The following is a 12,146-nucleotide window of genomic DNA, read 5'->3' on the forward strand; positions in this document are numbered from 1 at the left end:
TTGAAAGCACGCAGCTCCTCGGTAATGTCTGGTGTTGGACATGCATTTAACAGTCTTTCATATGTATCGCAGAAAGATTTTAGTTCCATCTGTGCGAGTTTGCTTTGAGCGTACTGCGCAGACATGTCAGTAAACATTTTGACATGGTCAGCATCCCACGAAGGACGACCTGTGTAAGGTGTATGTACAGCAACTTTTTGCTTTCTACCTACACGGCGCCGGGATACGGCGCGTTTCTTTAGAGGTAATACAGGGGTAAAACGCTAGAAGAGCCTGCAAGAGCAGTATCTGCAGATTGCACAGTCTGGCACACAGGTATATTGAGGGGCTCTATGGGTGACCACATACCCTCGGAGAGCTGTTCAATTTCTCTGTTTTCAGGAGTAACTTGTGGTATGGCGTCTGTGCTATTGGCGGGCCGAGTTATGCGGGGCCTAGCATTCTGCTCTGCACGTTTCTCTCTTGAAACGTTCGTATATTTCTGATGTGAAATCTTGGGGCTTGGATTCCCGGGTTGTTTTGGTGCCGCGTAGCATTCATCACGATCCACAACACAGATGGGCGAAAGAGATATTGTTCGCACCGCCGTATTAGCTCTTTGTGGTTGATTCTCTTCAGCGCCGTAATTACGCCGGTGCAAAACTCGTTGCTGAAGAGGCGACGTATCTAAAAGAAAAGATACAAGTGGCGGTTAGCCGCGAAACGGCGCAAAATTGGAAAAGCTAAACGCGACGCATAGCTATGATCATGCGTAATATTTGAAAAGTTAATGGGGACAGGTACCCATGAAATCATTGTAACAATATTTACATAAACCTGTATAGAGCAGTCCAGATATATACTTACAAGTATGAAGCAGGAATTGTCCCACAACAGCTCCTGGTTTAACGGGCGGCGCGATGCTCAAACTCGCAGAGGCGGGAATATTCTCTTTTTCAAGCTGTATTTTCCGGGCAACTAGATTAGCTGGTGTAAGTAAAAATATAACGATTAGCGAACACAGAATTGATTTTCTACACAAAACTGCAGCGTTGAGACGGATATATATATATATATTCAAAAATGAATTTTCTGACAGTTAGCTAGCAGCTGTAAGTAAATATGAGTATTACACAAAAGTGAGAATCGACTGTATTTCAAGTGAACAGATACCTTTTCTATTCTTGAAACACCGGCACATCACTCGCCTTCTGTTAACACCCAGAACACAGTCATACATGCAATTAATGCATGTATTAAGATTGTGTCATTATATTATAAGTAAATTATATTAATTATATATTCATGCATTCTTTCTTATTTAAGAGCCGTGTATGTCGCCCGATTGGCGCAATAATTTCATAACGCAGAATTATGAGCGCATTGAAGCCGTGGAGCCGCTAGCCGATAATGGGCCTGCTCTTCACCTCATCATGGGTAATTAGAAGCACCTTTTTGCTTTTAGATAGGGAAAAATGTCATTGTAACACGGTACAAAGATATTTATCGTTCATGTATCACATGTAAGAAAGCTAAATATATATATACAGTGGGGCAAAAAAGTATTTAGCCAGTCAGCAATAGTGCAAGTTCCACCACTTAAAAAGATTAGAGGCGTCTGTAATTTACATCATAGGTAGACCTCAACTATGGGAGACAAACTGAGAAAAAAAAATCCATAAAATCACATTGTCTGTTTTTTTATCATTTTTTTGCATTTTATGGTGGAAAATAAGTATTTGGTCAGAAACAAACAATCAAGATGTCTGGCTCTCACAGACCTGTAACTTCTTCTTTAAGAGTCTCCTCTTTCCTCCACTCATTACCTGTAGTAATGGCACCTGTTTAAACTTGTTATCAGTATAAAAAGACACCTGTGCACACCCTCAAACAGTCTGACTCCAAACTCCACTATGGTGAAGACCAAAGAGCTGTCAAAGGACACCAGAAACAAAATTGTAGCCCCGCACCAGGCTTGGAAGACTGAATCTGCAATAGCCAACCAGCTTGGAGTGAAGAAATCAACAGTGGGAGCAATAATTAGAAAATGGAAGACATACAAGACCACTGATAATCTCACTCGATCTGGGGCTCCACGCAAAATCTCACCCCGTGGGGTCAGAATGATAACAAGAACGGTGAGCAAAAATCCCAGAACCACGTGTGGGGACCTAGTGAATGAACTGCAGAGAGCTGGGACCAATGTAACAAGGCCTACCATAAGTAACACACTATGCCACCATGGACTCAGATCCTGCAGTGCCAGACGTGTCCCACTACTTAAGCCAGTACATGTCCGGGCCCGTCTGAAGTTTGCTAGAGAGCATTTGGATGATCCAGAGGAGTTTTGGGAGAATGTCCTATGGTCTGATGAAACCAAACTGGAACTGTTTGGTAGAAACACAACTTGTCGTGTTTGGAGAAAAAAGAATACTGAGTTTCATCCATCAAACACCATACCTACTGTAAAGCATGGTGGTGGAAACATCATGCTTTGGGGCTGTTTCTCTGCAAAGGGACCAGGACGACTGATCTGGGTACATGAAAGAATGAATGGGGCCATGTATCGTGAGATTTTGAGTGCAAACCTCCTTCCATCAGCAAGGGCATTGAAGATGAAACGTGGCTGAGTCTTTCAACATGACAATGATCCAAAGCACACCACCAGGGCAACGAAGGAGTGGCTTCGTAAGAAGCATTTCAAGGTCCTGGAGTGGCCTAGCCAGTCTCCAGATCTCAACCCTATAGAAAACCTTTGGAGGGAGTTGAAAGTCCGTGTTGCCAAGCGAAAAGCCAAAAACATCACTGCTCTAGAGGAGATCTGCATGGAGGAATGGGCCAACATACCAACAACAGTGTGTGGCAACCTTGTGAAGACTTACAGAAAACGTTTGACCTCTGTCATTGCCAACAAAGGATATATTACAAAGTATTGAGATGAAATTTTGTTTCTGACCAAATACTTATTTTCCACCATAATATGCAAATAAAATGTTAAAAAACAGACAATGTGATTTTCTGGATTTTTTTTTCTCAGTTTGTCTCCCATAGTTGAGGTCTACCTATGATGTAAATTACAGACGCCTCTCATCTTTTTAAGTGGTGGAACTTGCACTATTGCTGACTGACTAAATACTTTTTTGCCCCACTGTATATATATATATTATCTATGTTAATATATACTGTTTATGGCATAAAACTATAGCATCTATTAACTATTGTATTACACAAATTATGTCATAATAAATATATGATTAAATTAATAAAACAAATAATAGCGGTAGCCACCAATCTAATACTGAATTATTAACCCCTTCCCGACCTTTGACGCATACGCTGCGTCATGAAAGTCGGTGCCATTCCGACCCATGACGCAGCATATGCGTCATGGAAAGATCGCGTCCCTGCAGGCCGGGTGAAAGGGTTAACTCCCATTTCACCCGATCTGCAGGGACAGGGGGAGTGGTAGTTTAGCCCAGGGGGGGTGGCTTCACCCCCTCGTGGCTACGATCGCTCTGATTGGCTGTTGAAAGTGAAACTGCCAATCAGAGCGATTTGTAATATTTCACCTAAAAAACTGGTGAAATATTACAATCCAGCCATGGCCGATGCTGCAATATCATCGGCCATGGCTGGAAACACTTATGTGCACCCACCCCACCCCTCCGATCGCCCCCCAAGCCCCCAGATCTGTGGTCCGCTCCCCTCCGTCCTGTGCTCCGCTCCCCCGTCCTCCTGTCCGCTTCCCCCGTGCACCAATCACACCCCCCGCGCTCCAATCAAACCCCCCCGCACTCCGATCCCCCCCCGCACACAGCGACCCCCCCGTGCTCCGATCCACCCCCCCGCACAGCGATCCCTCACCCCGTGCTTCAATCCTGCCCCGTGCTCCAATCCTCCCTCCCGTGTTCCGATCCACCCCCCCATGCTCCGATCCACCCCCCGTGCTCCGACGCCCCCCCCGTGCCCTGATCTCCCCCCCTTATACTTACCTAGCCGCCCGAGGTCCGTCCGTCTTCTTTCCTGGGCGCCGCCATCTTCCAAAATGGCGGGCGCATGTGCAGTGCGCCCGCCGAATCTGCCGGCCGGCAGATTCGTTCCAGAGTGAATTTTGATCACTGAGATATAACCTATCTCAGTGATCAAAATAAAAAAAATAGTAAATGACCCCCCCCTTTGTCACACCCATAGATAGGGACAATAAAAAAAATAAAGAATTTTTTTTTTTTCACTAAGGTTGGGGTAAGAACTAGGGGTAGGGTTAGGGGTAGGGTTAGGGGTAGGGGTAGGGTTAGGGCTAGGGTTAGGGTTAGGGTTAGGGGTAGGGTTAGAGTTAGGGGTAGGGTTAGGGGTAGGGTTAGGGGTAGGGTTAGGGCTAGGGTCAGGGGTAGGGTTAGGGGTAGGGTTAGGGTTAGGGTTAGGGTTTCGGTATGTGCACACGTATTCTGGTCCTATGCAGATTTTTCCGCAGCGGATTTGAAAAATCCAAAGTGCTAAACCGCTGCCGATTTATCGTGGATTTACCGCGGTTTTTCTGGGCATTTCACTGCGGTTTTACAACTGCGATTTTCTATTGGAGCAGTTGTAAAACCGCTGCGGAATCCGCAGAAAGAAGTGACATGCTGCGGAATGTAAACCGCTGCGTTTCCGTGCAGTTTTTCCGCAGCATGTGTACAGCGATTTTTGGTTCCCATAGGTTCACATTGAACTGTAAACTCATGGGAAACTGCTGCGGATCCGCAGCATTTTCTGCAGCGTGTGCACATACCTTTAGAATTAGGCTATGTGCACACGGTGCGGATTTGGCTGAGGATCCGCAGCATTGTTCCATCAGGTTTACAGTACCATGTAAACATATGGAAAACCAAATCCGCTGTGCCCATGGTGCAGAAAATACCGCGCGGGAACGCTGCGTTGTATTTTCCGCAGCATGCCAATTCTTTTTGCGGATTCCGCAGCGTTTTACACCTGTTCCTCAATAGTAATCCACAGGTGAAATCCGCACAAAAAACACTGGAAATCCACGGTAAATCCACAGGTAAAACGCAGTGCCTTTTACCCGCGGATTTTTCAAAAATGGTGCTGAAAAATCTCATACGAATCCGCAACGTTGGCACATAGCCTTATGGTTGGGTTGGAATTAGGGTTGTGGTTAGGGTTAGGGGTGTGTTGGGGTTAGGGTTGTGGTTAGGGGTGTGTTGGGGTTAGGGTTGTGATTAGGGTTACGGCTACAGTTGGGATAAGGGTTAGGGGTGTGTTGGAGGTAGAATTGAGGGGTTTCCACTGTTTAGGCACATCAGGGGGTCTCCAAACGCAACATGGCGCCACCATTGATTCCAGCCAATCTTGTATTCAAAAATTCAAATGGTGCTCCCTCACTTCCGAACCCCGACGTGTGCCCAAACAGTGGTTTACCCCCACATATGGGGTACCAGCATACTCAGGACAAACTGCGCAACAATTACTGGGGTCCAATTTCTCCTGTTACCCTTGAGAAAATAAAAAATTGCTTGCTAAAACATCATTTTTGAGGAAAGAAAAATGATTTTTTATTTTCACGGCTCTGCGTTGTAAACGTCTGTGAAGCACTTGGAGGTTCAAAGTGCTCACCACATACATAGATAAGTTCCTTGGGGGGTCTAGTTTCCAAAATGGGGTCACTTGTGGGGGGTTTCTACTGTTTAGGCACACCAGGGGCTCTGCAAACGCAACGTGACGCCCGCAGACCATTCCATCAAAGTCTGCATTTCAAAAGTCACTACTTCCCTTCTGAGCCCCCACGTGTGCCCAAACAGTGGTTTACCCCCACACATGGGGCATCAGCGTACTCAGGAGAAACTGGACAACAACTTTTGTGGTCCAATTTCTCCTGTTACCCTTGGGAAAATAAAAAATTGCGGGCTAAAATTCATTTTTGAGAAAATAATTTTTTTTTTTTATTTTCATGGCTCTGCGTTATAAACTTCTGTGAAGCACTTGAGGGTTCAAAGTGCTCACTACACATCTAGATTAGTTCCTTTGGGGGTCTAGTTTCCAAAATGGGGTAATTTGTGGGGGATCTCCAATGTTTAGGCACACAGGGGTTCTCCAAACGCGACATGGTGTCCGCTAATGATTGGAGATAATTTTCCATTTAAAAAGCCAAATGGCGTGCCTTCCCTTCTGAGCCCTGCCGTGCGCCCAAACAGTGGTTTACCCCAACTTATGGGGTATCTGCATACTCAGGACAAACTGGACAACAACATTTGTGGTCCAATTTCTCCTATTACCATTGGCAAAATAGGAAATTCCAGGCTAAAAAATCATTTTTGAGAAAAGAAAAATTATTTTTTATTTTCATGGCTCTGCATTATAAACTTCTGTGAAGCACCTGGGGGTTTAAAGTGCTCAGTATGCATCTAGATAAGTTCCTTGGGGGGTCTAGTTTCCAAAATGGGGTCACTTGTGGGGGAGCTCCATTGCATAGGCACACAGGGGCTCTCCAAATGCGACATGGTGTCCGCTAACAATTGGAGCTAATTTTCCATTCAAAAAGTTAAAAGGCGCGCCTTCCCTTCCGAGCCCTGCCGTGTGCCCAAACAGTGGTTTACCCACACATATGAGGTATCGGCGTACTCGGGAGAAATTGCTCAACAAATTTTAGGATCCATTTTATCCTATTGCCCATGTGAAAATGAAAAAATTGAGGCGAAAATAAATTTTTTGTGAAAAAAAAGTACTTTTTCATTTTTACGGATCAACTTGTGAAGCACCTGAGGGTTTAAAGTGCTCACTAGGCATCTAGATAAGTTCCTTGGGGGTCCAGTTTCCAAAATGGGGTCACTTGTGGGGGAGCTCCAATGTTTAAGCACACAGGGTCTCTCCAAACGCGACATGGTGTCCGCTAACGATGGAGATAATTTTTCATTCAAAAAGTCAAATGGCGCTCCTTCCCTTCCGAGCCTTACCATGTGCCCAAACAGTGGTTTACCCCCACATGTGAAGTATCGGTGTACTCAGGAGAGATTGCCAAACAAATTTTAGGATCCATTTTATCCTGTTGTCCATGTGAAAGTGAAAAAATTGAGGCTAAAAGAATTTTTTTGTGAAAAAAAAGTACTTTTTCATTTTTATGGATCAATTTGTGAAGCACCTGGGGGTTTAAAGGGCTCACTATGCATCTAGATAAGTTCCTTGGGGCGTCTAGTTTCCAAAATGGGGTCACTTGTGGGGGAGCTCCAATTTTTAGGCACACGGGGGCTCTCCAAATGTGACATGGTGTCCGCTAAAGAGTGCAGCCAATTTTTCATTCAAAAAGTCAAATGGCGCTCCTTCCCTTCCAAGCCCTGCCGTGCGCCCAAACAGTGGTTTACCCCCACATATGAGGTATCTGCGTACTCAGGACAAATTGGACAACAACTTACATGGTTCAGTTTCTCCTTTTACCATTGGGAAAATAAAAAAATTGTTGCTGAAAAATCATTTTTGTGACTAAAAAGTTAAATGTTCATTTTTTCCTTCCATGTTGCTTCTGCTGCTGTGAAGCACCTGAAGGGTTAATAAACTTCTTAAATGTGGTTTTGTGCACCTTGAGGGGTGCAGTTTTTAGAATGTTGTCACTTTTGGGTATTTTCAGCCATATAGACCCCTCAAACTGACTTCAAATATAAGGTGGTCCCTAAAAAAAATGGTTTTGTAAATTTCGTTGTAAAAATGAGAAATCGCTGGTCAAATTTTAACCCTTATAACTTCGTAGCAAAAAAAAATTTTGTTTCCAAAATTGTGCTGATGTAAAGTAGACGTGTGGGAAATGTTATTTATTAACTATTTTGTGTCACATAACTCTCTGGTTTAACAGAATAAAAATTCAAAATGTGAAAATTGCGAAATTTTCAACATTTTCGCCAAATTTCCATTTTTATCACAAATAAACACAGAATTTATTGACCTAAATTTACCACTAACATGAAGCCCAATATGTCACGAAAAAACAATCTCAGAACCGCTAGGATCCATTGAAGCGTTTCTGAGTTATTACCTCATGAAGGGACACTGGTCAGAATTGCAAAAAACGGCAAGGTCTTTAAGGTCAAAATAGGCTGGGTCATGAAGGGGTTAATATATAGCGGCATAAGTCTTGCTATATTAATTTACACCGCAAATATGTTTATACCGTAAAACTATATTATACTATATCAGTTGCTTTAATCCTTTGTATGTAAACACGAACTACGCGCAATTTCTCATACAGATACTGACACGGAGACATCTGACGATATGCCTGAAAACTGGTGTGTTCCCGAACCACGCGATACGCTGGGTTCAGACGTGGAGATCATAGATGTCAAGAACCCTGCAACTTCAGCGAAACCCGATGCGCCTAAAAGACGCGGCAGCTCGTTACGCCGGTGTTTCAAGAATAGAAAAGGTATCTGTTCACTTGAAATACAGTCGATTCTCACTCTTGTGTAATACTCATATTTACTTACAGCTGCTAGCTAACTGTCAGAAAATTTATTTTTGAATATATATATATATATATATCCGTCTCAACGCTGCAGTTTTGTGTAGAAAATCAATTCTGTGTTCGCTAATCGTTATATTTTTACTTACACCAGCTAATCTAGTTGCCCGGAAAATACAGCTTGAAAAAGAGAATATTCCCGCCTCTGCGAGTTTGAGCATCGCGCCGCCCGTTAAACCAGGAGCTGTTGTGGGACAATTCCCGCTTCATACTTGTAAGTATATATCTGGACTGCTCTATACAGGTTTATATAAATATTGTTACAATGATTTCATGGGTACCTGTCCCCATTAACTTTTCAAATATTACGCATGATCATAGCTATGCGTCGCGTTTAGCTTTTCCAATTTTGCGCCGTTTCGCGGCTAACCGCCACTTGTATCTTTTCTTTTAGATACGTCGCCTCTTCAGCAACGAGTTTTGCACCGGCGTAATTACGGCGCTGAAGAGAATCAACCACAAAGAGCTAATACGGCGGTGCGAACAATATCTCTTTCGCCCATCTGTGTTGTGGATCGTGATGAATGCTACGCGGCACCAAAACAACCCGGGAATCCAAGCCCCAAGATTTCACATCAGAAATATACGAACGTTTCAAGAGAGAAACGTGCAGCGCAGAACGCTAGGCCCCGCATAACTCGGCCCGCCAATAGCACAGACGCCATACCACAAGTTACTCCTGAAAACAGAGAAATTGAACAGCTCTCCGAGGGTATGTGGTCACCCATAGAGCCCCTCAATATACCTGTGTGCCAGACTGTGCAATCTGCAGATACTGCTCTTGCAGGCTCTTCTAGCGTTTTTACCCCTGTATTACCTCTAAAGAAACACGCCGTATCCCGGCGCCGTGTAGGTAGAAAGCAAAAAGTTGCTGTACATACACCTTACACAGGTCGTCCTTCGTGGGATGCTGACCATGTCAAAATGTTTACTGACATGTCTGCGCAGTACGCTCAAAGCAAACTCGCACAGATGGAACTAAAATCTTTCTGCGATACATATGAAAGACTGTTAAATGCATGTCCAACACCAGACATTACCGAGGAGCTGCGTGCTTTCAAACTAAATCACCCCTGATAAATCTAACTAAAGTCTTTTAAATCACATACAATGATTGTCATTTTTCATAATATGTGCGTGTTGTGTGTTGTGTGTATTTGTGTATGTGTGTGTGAGTTCTGTATGTGTTGCGTGTTCTTTACAGAACCATAAACTTATAATAGCAAAATGTTGATGCCGACAGCCGCACACAGATGTATTTTTGCATTATTTCACAGTGCCTGATGAGTACCGGATGCATGGTTGTCTGAAAAGCGCCCGTGGGTGCAGAAGTGTTTGTGGCCCGCATATTAATAAAGTACAAAAAATCCCTGACCTATGTGGTCAGCATATTAATGAAGTGCAAAAACATGATAACATAAGTCCTAAATGACTAATAACCGCATATTAATAAAGTGCAAAAACATGATAACATAAGTCCTAAATGACTAATAATCGCATATTAATCATAAATAAGTCCTAAATGTCTATTTCTTGTGTGTGTTGTATGTGTTGTGTGTGTGGGTTCTGTGTTGTGTGTGTGCGTGTGTGTGTGTGTGTTCGTGCCTGTCTGCCCACGATTTTACACAAAAACATTAAAAGTCTGTATATGTTAGATGTCTTTGAATAAAAAGGAGTCAAATTATAGACAGCACCGGCCCCTGTAAAATTAATATGTGCTAAAATAATGTAGAATTAAAGAAAGCTGGAATAATATATGGGAATGTGTCACACCCTTTTGAGATATCAAAAATACTATATGTGTACAGCATATTAATAAAGTGGAAAAATCACTGACCTATGTGGACCGCATATTAATAAAGTGCAAAAATCCCTGACCTATGTGGTCAGCATATTAATAAAGTGCAAAAACATGATAACATAAGTCCTAAATGACTAATAACCGCATATTAATAAAGTGCAAAAATCCCTGACCTATGTGGTCAGCATATTAATAAAGTGCAAAAACATGATAACATAAGTCCTAAATGACTAATAACCGCATATTAATAAAGTGCAAAAAAATCCCTGACCTATGAAGTGCAAAAATCACTGACCTATGTGGCCCGCATATTAATAAAGTGCAAAAAATCATGTGTATTTGTTGTGTGTGTGTTGTTTGTGTGTGTGTGTCGCATGTGTTGTATGTGTTCTGTATGTTGTGTGTGTATGTTTGTCGTGTGTGTTGTATGTGTTGTGTGTGTTTTGTATGTTATGTGTGTTTGTTGTGTGTGAGTTCTGTGTTGTGTGTGTGTGTTCGTGCCTGACCTATGTGGTCAGCATATTAATAAAGTGCAAAAACATGATAACATAAGTCCTAAATGACTAATAATCGCATATTAATCATAAATAAGTCCTAAATGTCTATTTCTTGTGTGTGTTGTATGTGTTGTGTGTGTGGGTTCTGTGTGTTTGTTGTGTGTGGGTTCTGTGTTGTGTGTGTGTGTGTGTGTGTGTGTTCGTGCCTGTCTGCCCGCGATTTTACACAAAAACATTAAAAGTCTGTATATGTTAGATGTCTTTGAATAAAAAGGAGTCAAATTATAGACAGCACAGGCCCCTGTAAAATTAATATGTGCTAAAATAATGTAGAATTAAAGAAAGCTGGAATAATATATGTGAATGTGTCACACCCTTTTGAGATATCAAAAATACTATATGTGTACAGCATATTAATAAAGTGCAAAAATCACTGACCTATGTGGCCCGCATATTAATAAAGTGCAAAAATCCCTGACCTATGTGGTCAGCATATTAATAAAGTGCAAAAACATAATAACATAAGTCCTAAATGACTAATAACCGCATATTAATAAAGTGCAAAAAATCCCTGACCTATGACAAAAAGCTAATATAATATAAACCAAAGATATAAAAAGAATGCTGAATTTTTACTAAACAGGTTGCTGCAGAATAAAAATGTCACAGCATGGAATAATAATGCTGAATTTATTTTCAAAGGATATTAGTAAGGCCGCGAACCAATAAATGATTTTACAATATTGTGTTATAAATCCCTTATAAATGAGAATGTGTTATAAATATCATATAAAAGTTGTGAAATTAATGTGTGATAAAATAATGTAGAATTAAAGAACGCTGGAATAATATCTGCGGATGCGGCCGCGCTAAAAGTTGTACATTTGTTTCTTACGTGTTTTGGTGCAGCCAAGAAGATTTTTTTATGCAGATTTTATATAAAATGCGGGCGAAAATAGTTAATATTGGTGTATTTTCATACACTTATCAAAACTTTGGGTTTCTACATAATTTTCTATTTATATGGACTAATTAGCATTACTATTCAGTTGCATTGTGAGATATATATATTAATGTACACTCTGCACGCCATCATGCCTGAACAAAACAGAAATGTAGATTTTTTTGCGAATTTATTAAAAAGAAAAACTGAAATATCACACGGACATAAGTATTCAGACCCTTTGCACAGTATTGAGTGCAATATTACACTCAGTCATGCCGGCGATCTGCAGTAATTCAATATAAAATGGCTATTTTCATCATGTGATAAAATAATGCAGAATTAATGTTCATCGTGTCGTTATCAGATACTGCAAAGATGCATTTGTCTGCATCATGCTGTTAGCTAACTTAAAATTTGAGA

The 12,146-nt window shown here is 41.8% G+C and overlaps 1 long non-coding RNA gene across 1 annotated transcript; it reads left to right on the forward strand.

Annotated features, from left to right (window-relative positions):
* The first annotated feature begins 8,119 nt into the window (after window positions 1-8,119).
* Window positions 8,120-9,277, forward strand: LOC138641503 (uncharacterized). Its single transcript, XR_011313884.1, has 3 exons — window positions 8,120-8,386; window positions 8,577-8,696; window positions 8,877-9,277. It is a non-coding gene; the product is annotated as an uncharacterized lncRNA (long non-coding RNA).
* The last annotated feature ends 2,869 nt before the right edge of the window (window positions 9,278-12,146 follow it).

The sequence above is a fragment of the Ranitomeya imitator genome, chromosome 6, assembly GCF_032444005.1.
Source record: "Ranitomeya imitator isolate aRanImi1 chromosome 6, aRanImi1.pri, whole genome shotgun sequence".
Taxonomy (NCBI): Eukaryota; Metazoa; Chordata; class Amphibia; order Anura; family Dendrobatidae; genus Ranitomeya; species Ranitomeya imitator.